We start from the raw sequence: 13,834 nt of genomic DNA, 5'->3' as shown, positions 1-13,834 counted from the left end.
CAGTGGTAAGGCTTCTCCCCTGTGTGTATTCTCTCATGTTGGTTCAGGTTTCCTTTATGGCTCAAATTCTTTCCACACTCGGAACAGTGGTAGGGCTTCTCCCCTGTGTGTATTTTCTCATGTTGTTTCAGCTCCCATAAGTGGTTACAAGCCTTTCCACAGTGGGAGCACTGGTGTCGTCTTGCTGGTTTGGACGTCCCTGGCTCTGGTTCCTCTGAGTCTGGTCTTTCTCCTGCCAAAGACAATGTGTTTTTTAAAATAGAGACCTGAATGAAACCTCCACATGATAAAACGGCCTTGCTACGAGGGTAAATCCTAATAAGATCCCTCAATAACCTAAGGCTAGTTTTAACAACCTTGGTGTGATTTTAAAACAAATGTTGTAGAGTATCCTGGTAATTACTGATAATGTTTACATTACTTATTCATTCTGTTTTACAAATTAGAACACAAAAAACTAAACAGTTCTCGGACACTTAAGACACAGGCGTCACTGGATTCCAATAGAGCAGGTGGTTCTAAATATATAACTTTCATAGCTGTATGATACAGAATGCGACCTACAGTCGTGGCCAAATGTTTTGAGAATGACACAAATATTAATTTCCATAAAGTTTGCTGCTTCAGTGTCTTTAGATATTTTTGTCAGATGTTACTATGGAATGCTGAAGTATAATTACAAGCATTTCATAAGTGTCAAAGGCTTTTGTTGGCAATGACATGAAGTTGATGCAAAGAGTCAATATTTGCAGTGATGACCCTTCTTTTTCAAGACCTCTGCAATCCACCCTGGCACGCTGTCAATTAACTTCTGGGCCACATCCTGACTGATGGCAGCCCATTCTTGCGTAATCAATGCTTGGAGTTTGTCAGAATTTGTGGGGTTTTGTTTGTCCAACCGCCTCTTGAGGATTGACCACAAGTTCTCAATGAGATTAAGGTCTGGGGAGATTCCTGGCCATGGACCCAAAATATTGATGTTTTGTTCCCCGAGCCACTTAGTTATCACTTTTTCGTTATGACAAGGTGCTTCATCATGCTGGAAAATGCATTATTCGTCACCAAACTGTTCCTGGATGGTTGGGAGAAGTTGCTCTCGGAGGATGTGTTGGTACCATTCTTTATTCATGGCTGTGTTCTTAGGCAACATTGTGAGTGAGCCCACACCCTTGGCTGAGAAGCGACCCCACACATGAATGGTCTCAGGATGCTTTACTGTTGGCATGACACAGGACTGATGGTAGCACTCACCTTGTCTTCTCCGGACAAGCTTTTTTACGGATGCCCCAAACAATCGGAAAGGGGATTCATCAGAGAAAATGACTTTACCCCAGTCCTCAGCAGTCCAATCCCTGTACCTTTTGAAGAATATCAGTCTGTCCCTGATGTTTTTCCTGGAGAGAAAAGGCTTCTTTGCTGCCCTTCCTGACACCAGGCCATCCTCCAAAAGTCTTTGCCTCACTGTGCATGCAGATGCACTCACACCTGCCTGCTGCCATTCCTGAGCAAGCTCTGTACTGGTGGTGCCCCAATCCCGCAGCTGAATCAACTTTAGGAGACAGTCCTGGCGCTTGCTGGACTTTCTTGGGTGCCCTGAAGCCTTCTTCACAACAATTGCACCGCTCTCCTTGAAGTTCTTGATGATCCGATAAATGGTCGATTTAGGTGCAATCTTACTGGCAGCAATATCCTTGCATGTGAAGCCCTTTTTGTGCAAAGCAATGATGACGGCTCGTGTTTCCTTGCAGGTAACCATGGGTGACAGAGGAAAAACAATGATTCCAAGCACCACCCTCCTTTTGAAGCTTCCAGTTTTTGGGGGGGATTCAGTTAATTTGCATGGCAAACAGGGACTTGGCAATTCATTGCAATTCATCTGATCACTCTTCATAACATTCTGGAGTATATGCAAATTGCCATCATACAAACTGAGGCAGCAGACTGTGAAAATTCATATTTGTGTCATTCTCAAAACTTTTGGCCACAATTGTACACACTTCCTTAAACATAAAATAAGTAAATAAGTAATTTTAAGTGGAAGTCCAAAACTTGTTTTACGTCGAAGACACAAAGCACATCAGTAACTTCTCCCCGTTGTCGAAAGGGTTCGACACCTGCTGTTTAAATGGCCCAATTTCTTATTTAGACGTTCACAGATTTAACATTTTGACTAATGCTGATGTCATATTTTGGGTAAAGTAAAAAATAAAGTGAAATATTTGGGAAGATGTTCCTAAAACTGAGAATAACTACAATAAACAAAAATATTAACGCAACATGTAAAGTGTTGGATGTTTCATGAGCTGAAAAAAAAGATTGCAGAATTTTTTACATCCCTGTTAGTTAACATTTATTCTTTGCCAAGATAATCCATGCACCTGACAGGTGTGGCATATCAAGAAGCTGATTGAACAGCTTGATTATTACACAGTTGCACCTTGTGCTGGGGACAATAACAGGCCACTCTAAAATGTGCAGCTTTTTCACACAACAATGCCACAGATGTCTCAGAGGGAGCGTGCAATTGGCATGCTGACTGCAGGAATGTCAATTTTATATATATATTTTTTACATTGGAGACAGACACAAAGCACAGTAACATTTCCCCATTGTCGATAGGGTGGACACTGAGAAAAATGACAAGATTGTATTAATACTGTTTAGCCATCGAATAGCTTTGATGGGTACTCTCTCATCTGTGTCTATGGGACTGAGTTGGGCCTCTGGAGCTTGAGCTGACAATTGATTCATGACTTACTGATAAAAACCTACAGCCGGGTTGGGGGGTTAAAACAACACCAGGTGCAGATGACCACAGGATGAACCCAGGATGGCTTGTGATGCCCCCCGATCAGCATGGGAGGGGTGGAACCAGCCCTGACTAAGCATTTATAAGAGCTCTGTTTTCATTCAAGGTTAAGCTCTCGGCAACACACTCAAGAGTGTGGGGTCAACAGCTTCATTATTGCAATAATTAATCAATATTAAATCAAGATGATTGTTTGAAGAAATGACAAAGTCTCTCTCAGTATACATGAATTTCCACAACAACGCCAGCTGTGACAATTTCTTTTATTTAGACGTTCACAAATTTTGTACATTTTGACTATCACAAATGTCATGATAGTTTGTGTAAAGTAAAAACAATTTGGGGGTAGATGTTGCTAAAAAATATAAAACACAACATGTAAAGTGTTGGTCCCATGTTTCATGAGCTGAAATAAAAGACACCAGAATTTTTCCATAAGCATGAAAGATTATTTCTCATGAATGTTGTGCACAAATGTGTTTACATCCTGTTAGTGAACATTTATCATTTGCCAAGATAATTCATCCACCTGACAGGTGTGGCATATCAAGCTGATTAAACAGCATGATCATTACACAGGTGCACCTTGTGCTGGGGAGAATAAAAGGCCACTAAAATGTGCAGTTCTGTCACACAACACAATGCCACAGATGTCTCAGGTTTTGAGGGAGCGAGCAATTGGCATGCTGACTGCAGGAATATCCACTGGAGCTGTTACCAGATAATTGAATGTTAAATTCTCTACCAGAAGCCGCCTCCAATGTCATTTTAGAGAAATTGGCAGTACATCCAACTGGCCTCACAACCACAGAACACATGTAACGACGCCAGCCCAGGACCTCCACATCGTCTGAGACCAGCCACCCGAGTTGTATTTCTCTTTGTAATGAAGCCCTTTGTGGGGAAAAAACGAATTCTGATTGGCTGGGCCAATGCCCTCCAGGGCCCACCAATGGCTGCGCCCCTGCCCAGTCATGTAAAGTCCATGACTGACTTATATGAACTGTAAATCGTTAAAATTGTTGTTTATATTTTGGTTCAGTATACACACACAGTGCATTCGTTAAGTATTCAGACCCCTTCACCTTTTCCAAATTTTGTTACATTTCAGCATTATTCTAAAATTTATTAAATTGTTTTTTCCCTCGTCAATCTAAACTCAGCAAAAAAAAGAAACGTCCTCTCACTGTCAACTGTGTTTATTTTCAGCAAACCTAACATGTGTAAATATTTGTTGGAACATAACAAGATTCAACAACTGAGACATAAACTGAACAAGTTCCACAGACATGTGACTAACTGAAATTGAATAATTTGTCCCTGAACAAAGGGGGGGTCAAAATCAAAAGTAACAGTCAGTATCTGGTGTGGCCACCTGTTGCATTAAGTACTGCAGTGCATCTCCTCCTCATGGACTGCACCAGATTTGACAGTACTTGCTGTGAGATGTTACCCCACTCTTTCACCAAGGCACCTGCAAGTTCCCGGACATTTCTGGGGGGAATGGCCCTAGCCCTCACCCTCCGATCCAACAGGTCCCAGACGTGCTCAATGGGATTGAGATCCGGGCTCTTCGCTGGCCATGGCAGAACACTGACATTCCGGTCTTGCAGGAAATCACGCACAGAACGAGCAGTATGGCTGGTGGCATTGTCATGCTGGAGGGTCATGTCAGGATGAGCCTGCAGGAAGGGTACCACATGAGGGAGGAGGATGTCTTCCCTGTAACACACAGCTTTGAGATTGCCTGCAATGACAACAAGCTCAGTCTGATGATGCTGTGACACACCGCCCCAGACCACGACGGCCTCTCCACCTCCAAATCGATCCCTATCCAGACAGGCTTCGGTGTAATGCGCATTCCTTCGACAATAAACGCAAATCCGACCATCACCACTGACAACCGCGACTTGTCAGTGAAGACCACTTTTTGCCAGTCCTGTCTGGTCCAGTGACGGTGGGTTTGTGCCCAGAGGCGACGTTGTTGCCGGTGATGTCTGGTGAGGACCTGCCTTTCAACAGGCCTACAAGCCCTCAGTCCAGCCTCTCTCAGCCTATTGCGGACAGTCTGAGCACCGATGGAGGGATTGGTGTGTTCCTGGTGTAACTTGGGCAGTTGTTGTTGCCATCCTGTACCTGTCCCGCAGGTGTGATGTTTGGATGTACCAATCCCATGCAGGTGTTGTTACACGTGGTCTGCCACTACGAGGACGATAATCTGTCCATCCTGTCTCCCTGTAGCGCTGTCTTAGGCGTCTCACAGTACGGACATTGCAACTTATTGCCCTGGCCACATCTGCAGTCCTCATGCCTCCTTGCAGCATGCCTAAGGCACATTCACGGAGATGAGCAGGGACCCTGGGCATCTTTCTTTTAGTGTTTCCAGAGTCAGTAGAAAGGCCTCTTTAGAGTCCTAAGATATCATAACTGTGACCTTAATTGCCTACCATCTGTAAGCTGTTTGTGTCTTAACGACCGTTCCACAGGTGCATGTTCATGAATTGTTTATGGTTCATTGAACAAGCATGGGAAACCGTGTTTAAACCCTTTACAATAAAGATCTGTGACGCTATTTTGATTTTTAAAAATAATCTTTGAAAGACAGGGTCCTGAAAAAGATAGGTACATTTTTTGGCTGGGTTTATTTTGTATATGTTTTATGGGTTGAAAAGTGTTTTTTTTCTCAGACATAAATAAACAACTCCAGGTGAAAGACAAAGGCCTTAGCTGTAATAAAATAACAAATTAACTGGCAAAGCAGCAGAGCAAGGCCCGCATCCAGCAACGTCACGAGTCACGTTTTTGCAGCGGTTTCATTACAGCACTACAGGGAGAGAGAAAAAATCCACTGGGCTAGTTTCAATGTATGGAATCACTTAGGAGTTTCTGGATTTTGGTTAAACTTCTCCTTTAAAGCATCAGACTCCATAGTAATTCATCATTAGATGCTACAGTTCTCCTTTAACACTCTATAATGCTTCATCATTAGATGCTACAGTCCTCCTTTAAGACTCCATTATGTTTCATCATTAGATGCTACAGTCCTCCTTTAAGACTCCATAATGTTTCATCATTAGATGCTACAGTCCTTCTTTAAGACCCCATAATGTTTCATCATTCGATGCTACAGTCCTCCTTTAAGACTCCATAATGTTTCTTCATTAGATGCTACAGTCCTCCTTTAAGACTCCATAATGTTTCATCATTAGATGCTACAGGCCTCCTTTAAGACTCCATAATGTTTCATCATTAGATGCTAAAGTCCTCCTTTAAGACCCCATAATGTTTCATCATTAGATGCTACAGTCCTCCTTTAAGACTCCACAATGTTTAATCATTAGATGCTACAGTCCTCCTTTAAGACTCCACAATGTTTAATCATTAGATACTACAGTCCTCCTTTAAGACTCCATAATGTTTCATCATTAGATGCTACAGGCCTCCTTTAAGACTCCATAATGTTTCATCATTAGATGCTACAGTCCTCTAAGACTCCACAATGTTTCATCATTAGATGCTACAGTCCTCCTTTAAGACACCATCATGTTTAGAATGTGTCTGGAAGCGCTACTCTATCTATTCTACTCTCATCCTTTCGGTTTTAATAATATTTAATAATAATAATAATGTTATACTAGGTAATAACTAACTTTAATAACTAGGGTTAATACCTGCCTGGCTCCCCAACAAAATCTTTATCTTTACCCCCCTCTAACAATACCGCTACAGAATTAGCATTGTAGGCCATGTAATTTAAGGTAATCTGAAATATTTAGGACTAATTTATTCCTTGACACCCATTCTGAAACTAACTGCAGCTCTTTGTTAAGTGTTGCTGTCATTTCAGTTGCCATGGTAGCTGACGTGTACAGTGTTGAGTCATCCGCATACATAGACACACTGGCTTTACTTAAATGTCATTGGCATGTCGTTGGTAAAGATTGAAACAAGCAGGTGCCAAACAGCTGCCCTGGGGAATTCCTGATTCTACCTTGATTTTGTTGTACAGGCTTCCATTAAAGAACACTCTCTGTGTTCTGTTAGACAGGTAGCTCTGGGGCGGCAGGTAGCCTAGTGGTTAGAGCGCTAGGCCAGTAACCAAAAGGTTGCTGGATCGAATCCCCAAGCTGACAAGCTAAAACTCTGTCGTTCTGCCCCTGAACAAGGCAGTTAACCCACTGTACCTAGGCTCTTAACTGACTTGCCTAGTTAAATAAAGGTAAAATAGAAATCAAACACCGGTGACATGTCATTGTTGATTTTTTTTTACCAAAATTTCATTGAAGATGCTCCAAAGATTTTTACAATCATTCTTTGTCATTTATCTTTGTTTAAAACATTTTTTTATTTACATCAACAACATAGGAATCACTACAAAAGATTGTATGACCTCTTTTACACAATATTAGGCCCAGCCTTTGGAACTGTGGTTTTCCTAGACATGGCTACTATATTGTCATCACTACATCTGATGGATCTGGATACTGCCTTCAAACACATTTCTGCAGCATTAGTAAAGATATGATCAAAACATGTTGATGATTTCATTCCTCTACTGTTTGTAACTACCCTGGTAGGTTGACTGATAACCTGAACAAGGTTGAGCTTTCCTCCAGTATTAGTTAATTAATTAACAGTGTCTTGAGTTTAGTTTTCCTGTTCTACAGTCTTGTAAAGATAGGGGGGTTGACTGGGACAGGCAATGTAACATCCATAATATTTTGAGAAAATGTTTTTGAAAAACAAGCACCTTACATAGGATCCTCTTATAACTGTCTCTCTAAAGCTACCTTTCATCAAGGTTTTATATGGTCTATTGGTTTCTCTCTTTTCATTGGCAGAATCCTTTTCCAGTGTTATGATATTCATAACATCCATATCCACCAGTCTATCTTCCTGTTAACTAACAGAACTCTGCTGGTTGTCCTGGTAACAGATACCAGTCTATCTTCCTGTCAACTAACAGAACTCTGCTGGTTGTCCTGGTAACAGATACCAGTCCATCTTCCTGTCAACTAACAGAACTCTGCTGGTTGTCCTGGTAACAGATACCAGTGGGCAGATCTATTTTATTTGTTCAAACTAAACCACAGCACTTACTTTGATGTGTCAAATCTGATCCTTTCTTCTCTTCTCCTCCTCTCACAGTTACACTCAGCCCCGTTGTTTTCCTGCAGTCCACCAGCAGCACAGACAACCTCTTCATACCCAGCAGTAAGGTGCTACCGGGAGAGGCACGAAACGGGGACTCCGGGAGGGAGGAAGGGCTAGCGTTGTCCTGGTAACCATAAAGAGGGGACACAGACACATATCATTATGGATGCTTATGTCACCGCTGTCATGAAGTGCTTTACAGAAACCCAGCCCAGACCCTGATTGAGCAAGCTGTATGCTAGACCAGACCAAGCTGTACCATCTGGTGTTCTGATCTGGAGAGACTCTTCTCTGCCTCTTCAGCATCAGGATGTTGTTGAGGCTCCCCAGAGGATCCACGATAGTCATGTCTCTCTCCTGTGTGAACAAGAACATCAAACCGATTGTAAGCTTATGATCTTGCAATCATAGGGTTTTACAAGAGGTATTAATATGTCTAAAAAGGGCCTAAAATGGCCACTTCATCATGATTTAAAAAAAAAAAATGTTTGTGTTGCAAATGTGAAAGGGTAGTTTCACAAAATGGGTGCCTTTTGTGTCCCTTTGATATTTCATGTACAAAATATGCAACAATATTGAATTTGAAAAGCCTGCTATATTAGATGAGGTGCACTTTAATGTCGACCACATGGAGAATTCGATTAATCTAATTTAAAAGTCCCAAAAATATATGTACCAACAGCAGATGGACCCTGAAACAATTCCTACAGTAATGAACAACATATTCAAGTGTAGAACTTCAGTAGTATGCCCCTTAAAACCCCCACATTAGATAAACTAACAGCATAGTGTGTGTTCCTGTTTTTAAGACAGTACTCACTGGTGTTAATCTGATATTCTGTCTCCTCCTCTTTCACTCCCAAAACGTCTTCCTCCTTCACCTTTATTGAGATAGAAACTTTTAGAGAGGAAGAGGATGCTATCTCTTCTTTCACTGTAACAGCCTCCTCTTCTTTCACCATAACAGCCTCCTCTTCTTTCACTATAACAGCCTCCTCTTCTTTCACTGTAACACCCTCATCTTCCACGACATTGTTCAGTCCCAGAGCTTCTTTCTCCATACAGCAGACCCCCTCTTCTTTAGCAGAGGATAAGTAGTTTAGTGAGCTCATGGTCGGGGATGTTAGCTAGTTAGTTAGCATTAGCGAATAGCCTAACGCTAGGCTCAGTATCAATCTTAAACAAGTTTGCAAATTGAACAAGCAAATTAGGCTAAATGTCATCAATTGATAAATCAACAGAAATGTGTTTAAAACACTGAGATTAGCTAATGTACATTAACACGGTGTAACGCGTCAATCTATCGGTGTTATGTTGGCTAGCAAGCTACCGAGGTGGTTGAAAAAGTAGACGCCTTGTTGTTCCTGAATAAGCATCCCGTCCAGTAAATTATACGTCATGCAAGAAGCATCACCCGAAAGATGCAAATCGCCATCTGCTGGCTGGAGTGGGTAACGCAGTTTGGAAACACTAGTTACTACACTTTTGTATTGGAAAGAACGTCATAATAATTTAACAATAAACTGATATATTTTCTCTTACGTCTTACAAATAATACGTTCTTGTACACAGACGTAGAAGCTTAATATGAATATGTGGATGATGAATAAATACTTCTATGAATAGGTAGTGTGTTAAAACACATTTGTGTTAATACTCTGTTCATTTTTCACATTCGTTTTTATCTAGATGTGACGGTACTTTTCCCTTAAAGCCACTCTCTATAAGATACAAATCATCCTGTAAACAATAGAGCAAATGCATCACATGCAAATAGCACTTGATTATCTGTAGTGCTTTACACTGAGTCTACAAAACATTAAGAACACCTGCTCCTTCCATGACTTAGACTGACCAGGTGAATCCAGGCTAAAGCTATGATCCCTTATTGATGTCACTAGTTAAATCCACTTCAATCAGTGTAGATGAAGGGGGGAGTCAGGTTAAATAAGGAATTTTAAGCCTTGAGACATGAGACATGGATTGTGCATGTGTGCCATTCAGAGGGTGAATGGGGAAGACAAAATATTTAAGTGTCTTTGAACGGGGTATGGTAGTAGGTGCCAGGCTCATCGGTTTGTGTCAAGAACTGCAAAGTTGCTGGGTTTTCCACCATCCAAACAGTGGTGGTCAGTGCCGTTTAAGATGAGGCAGGACGATTTGTTTATTCATGGCCTTATTTCTATTACAGCATATTAGATGACTGTCATTCATATTCCATTCACCCTGTTCAATGTAACAGCGATAGGTTTAGGCTACTACATGATACTAACATTTCCCCTATACCCATCATAAGGTTGCTACAACCCCACCTATGAATGAAAGTTTAGAATGTAGGTTCACACAGGTCGAGAGAAACATTTGAGGTGACAGACAGTGACACATGGACAGACACATTCAATACTGCCTTGCACACTCTCGCCTGCATCTAGCTGAAATAGAGATTCTATTGCACAAATTCAGGTATGTTTATCCCGGTTTTGTTCTGTTTAAGAAACGTTTGTCAACAGAATCGGCTGAATGAATTCACCCCTGATGACGCGTAAACACAGTTCACTTTCACAACTGCCACGTTGTATTTCCTCTCACGTCAATTCGTTCACCTTTTCCCTTCGCTTGTGGATGTCAATGCACAACACATCAGCTGTAGGTGACCAGGAGAAAAAACCTTTCCAAACCAAACCATTTCATAACTGCTACACACAGCATCGTTGTCACCATATTAGCTAAAGTAACGTCATAGTCAACACAGCTAATATAAGTAACATGTTAGTAAACCTGCTACAATCATGACAGAGCTCCTCTGTGGAGATGCTACATGTTTCATCATTAATGCTACAGTCCTCCAACAATGGGTGTCATATGAAGCTTTACCACTTGCTCTGTAATAGGAGTAGTATTTTTCCTCGACTCACCTGTGTCCCCGCACATTGACTCTGTATTGGTACCTCCTGTATACAGCCTCCACATTGACTCTGTACCGGTAATACCTGTATATAGCCTCCACATTGACTCTGTACCGGTGCCTCCTGTATACAGCCTCCACATTGACTCTGTACCGGTAATACCTGTATATAGCCTCCACATTGACTCTGTACCGGTAATACATGTATATAGCCTCCACATTGACTCTGTACCGGTAATACCTGTATACAGCCTCCACATTGACTCTGTACCGGTAATACCTGTATACAGCCTCCACATTGACTCTGTACCGGTAATACCTGTATATAGAGTCCACATTGACTCTGTACCGGTAATACCTGTATATAGCCTCCACATTGACTCTGTACCGGTGCCTCCTGTATACAGCCTCCACATTGACTCTGTACCGGTAATACCTGTATATAGCCTCCACATTGACTCTGTACCGGTAATACATGTATATAGCCTCCACATTGACTCTGTACCGGTAATACCTGTATACAGCCTCCACATTGACTCTGTACCGGTAATACCTGTATACAGCCTCCACATTGACTCTGTACCGGTAATACCTGTATATAGAGTCCACATTGACTCTGTACCGGTAATACCTGTATATAGCCTCCACATTGAGTCTGTACCGGTGCCTCCTGTATACAGCCTCCACATTGACTCTGTACCGGTACCTCCTGTATATAGCCTCCACATTGACTCTGTGCCGGTAATACCTGTATACAGCCTCCACATTGACTCTGTACCGGTAATACCTGTATATAGCCTCCACATTGACTCTGTGCCGGTAATACCTGTATATAGCCTCCACATTGACTCTGTACCGGTAATACCTGTATACAGCCTCCACATTGACTCTGTACCGGTGCCTCCTGTATACAGCCTCCACATTGACTCTGTACCGGTACCTCCTGTATACAGCCTCCATATTGACTCTGTACCGGTAATACCTGTATATAGCCTCCACATTGACTCTGTACCGGTAATACCTGTATACAGCCTCCACATTGACTCTGTACCGGTAATACCTGTATACAGCCTCCACATTGACTCTGTACCGGTAATACCTGTATACAGCCTCCACATTGACTCTGTACCGGTAATACCTGTATATAGCCTCCACATTGACTCTGTACCGGTACCTCCTGTATACAGCCTCCACATTGACTCTGTACCGGTAATACCTGTATACAGCCTTCACATTGACTCTGTACCGGTAATACCTGTATACAGCCTCCACATTGACTCTGTACCGGTACCTCCTGTATATAGCCTCCACATTGACTCTGTACCGGTAATACCTGTATATAGAGTCCACATTGACTCTGTACCGGTACCTCCTGTATACAGCCTCCACATTGACTCTGTACCGGTAATACCTGTATATAGCCTCCACATTGACTCTGTACCGGTACCTCCTGTATACAGCCTCCACATTGACTCTGTACCGGTACCTCCTGTATACAGCCTCCACATTGACTCTGTATCGGTACCTCCTGTATACAGCCTCCACATTGACTCTGTACCGGTAATACCTGTATATAGAGTCCACATTGACTCTGTACCGGTACCTCCTGTATATAGCCTCCACATTGACTCTGTACCGGTAATACCTGTATACAGCCTCCACATTGACTCTGTACCGGTAATACCTGTATACAGCCTCCACATTGACTCTGTACCGGTAATACCTGTATACAGCCTCCACATTGACTCTGTACCGGTAATACCTGTATACAGCCTCCACATTGACTCTGTACCGGTAATACCTGTATATAGCCTCCACATTGACTCTGTACCGGTACCTCCTGTATACAGCCTCCACATTGACTCTGTACCGGTAATACCTGTATATAGCCTCCACATTGACTCTGTACCGGTAATACCTGTATACAGCCTCCACATTGACTCTGTACCGGTAATACCTGTATACAGCCTCCACATTGACTCTGTACCGGTAATACCTGTATACAGCCTCCACATTGACTCTGTACCGGTAATACCTGTATATAGAGTCCACATTGACTCTGTACCGGTACCTCCTGTATATAGCCTCCACATTGACTCTGTACCGGTACCTCCTGTATACAGCCTCCACATTGACTCTGTACCGGTACCTCCTGTATACAGCCTCCACATTGACTCTGTACCGGTACCTCCTGTATACAGCCTCCACATTGACTCTGTATCGGTACCTCCTGTATACAGCCTCCACATTGACTCTGTACCGGTAATACCTGTATATAGAGTCCACATTGACTCTGTACCGGTACCTCCTGTATATAGCCTCCACATTGACTCTGTACCGGTAATACCTGTATACAGCCTCCACATTGACTCTGTACCGGTAATACCTGTATACAGCCTCCACATTGACTCTGTACCGGTAATACCTGTATACAGCCTCCACATTGACTCTGTACCGGTAATACCTGTATACAGCCTCCACATTGACTCTGTACCGGTAATACCTGTATATAGCCTCCACATTGACTCTGTACCGGTACCTCCTGTATACAGCCTCCACATTGACTCTGTACCGGTAATACCTGTATATAGCCTCCACATTGACTCTGTACCGGTAATACCTGTATACAGCCTCCACATTGACTCTGTACCGGTAATACCTGTATACAGCCTCCACATTGACTCTGTACCGGTAATACCTGTATACAGCCTCCACATTGACTCTGTACCGGTAATACCTGTATACAGCCTCCACATTGACTCTGTACCGGTAATACCTGTATACAGCCTCCACATTGACTCTGTACCGGTAATACCTGTATACAGCCTCCACATTGACTCTGTACCGGTAATACCTGTATATAGCCTCCACATTGACTCTGTACCGGTACCTCCTGTATACAGCCTCCACATTGACTCTGTACCGGTAATACCTGTATATAGCCTCCACATTGACTCTGTACCGGT

This window comes from Salvelinus namaycush, unplaced genomic scaffold, assembly GCF_016432855.1.
Source record: "Salvelinus namaycush isolate Seneca unplaced genomic scaffold, SaNama_1.0 Scaffold14, whole genome shotgun sequence".
NCBI classification, from domain to species: Eukaryota; Metazoa; Chordata; class Actinopteri; order Salmoniformes; family Salmonidae; genus Salvelinus; species Salvelinus namaycush.
The sequence above is the reverse complement of the archived record's forward strand: the minus strand, read 5'-3'. Positions refer to the sequence as shown.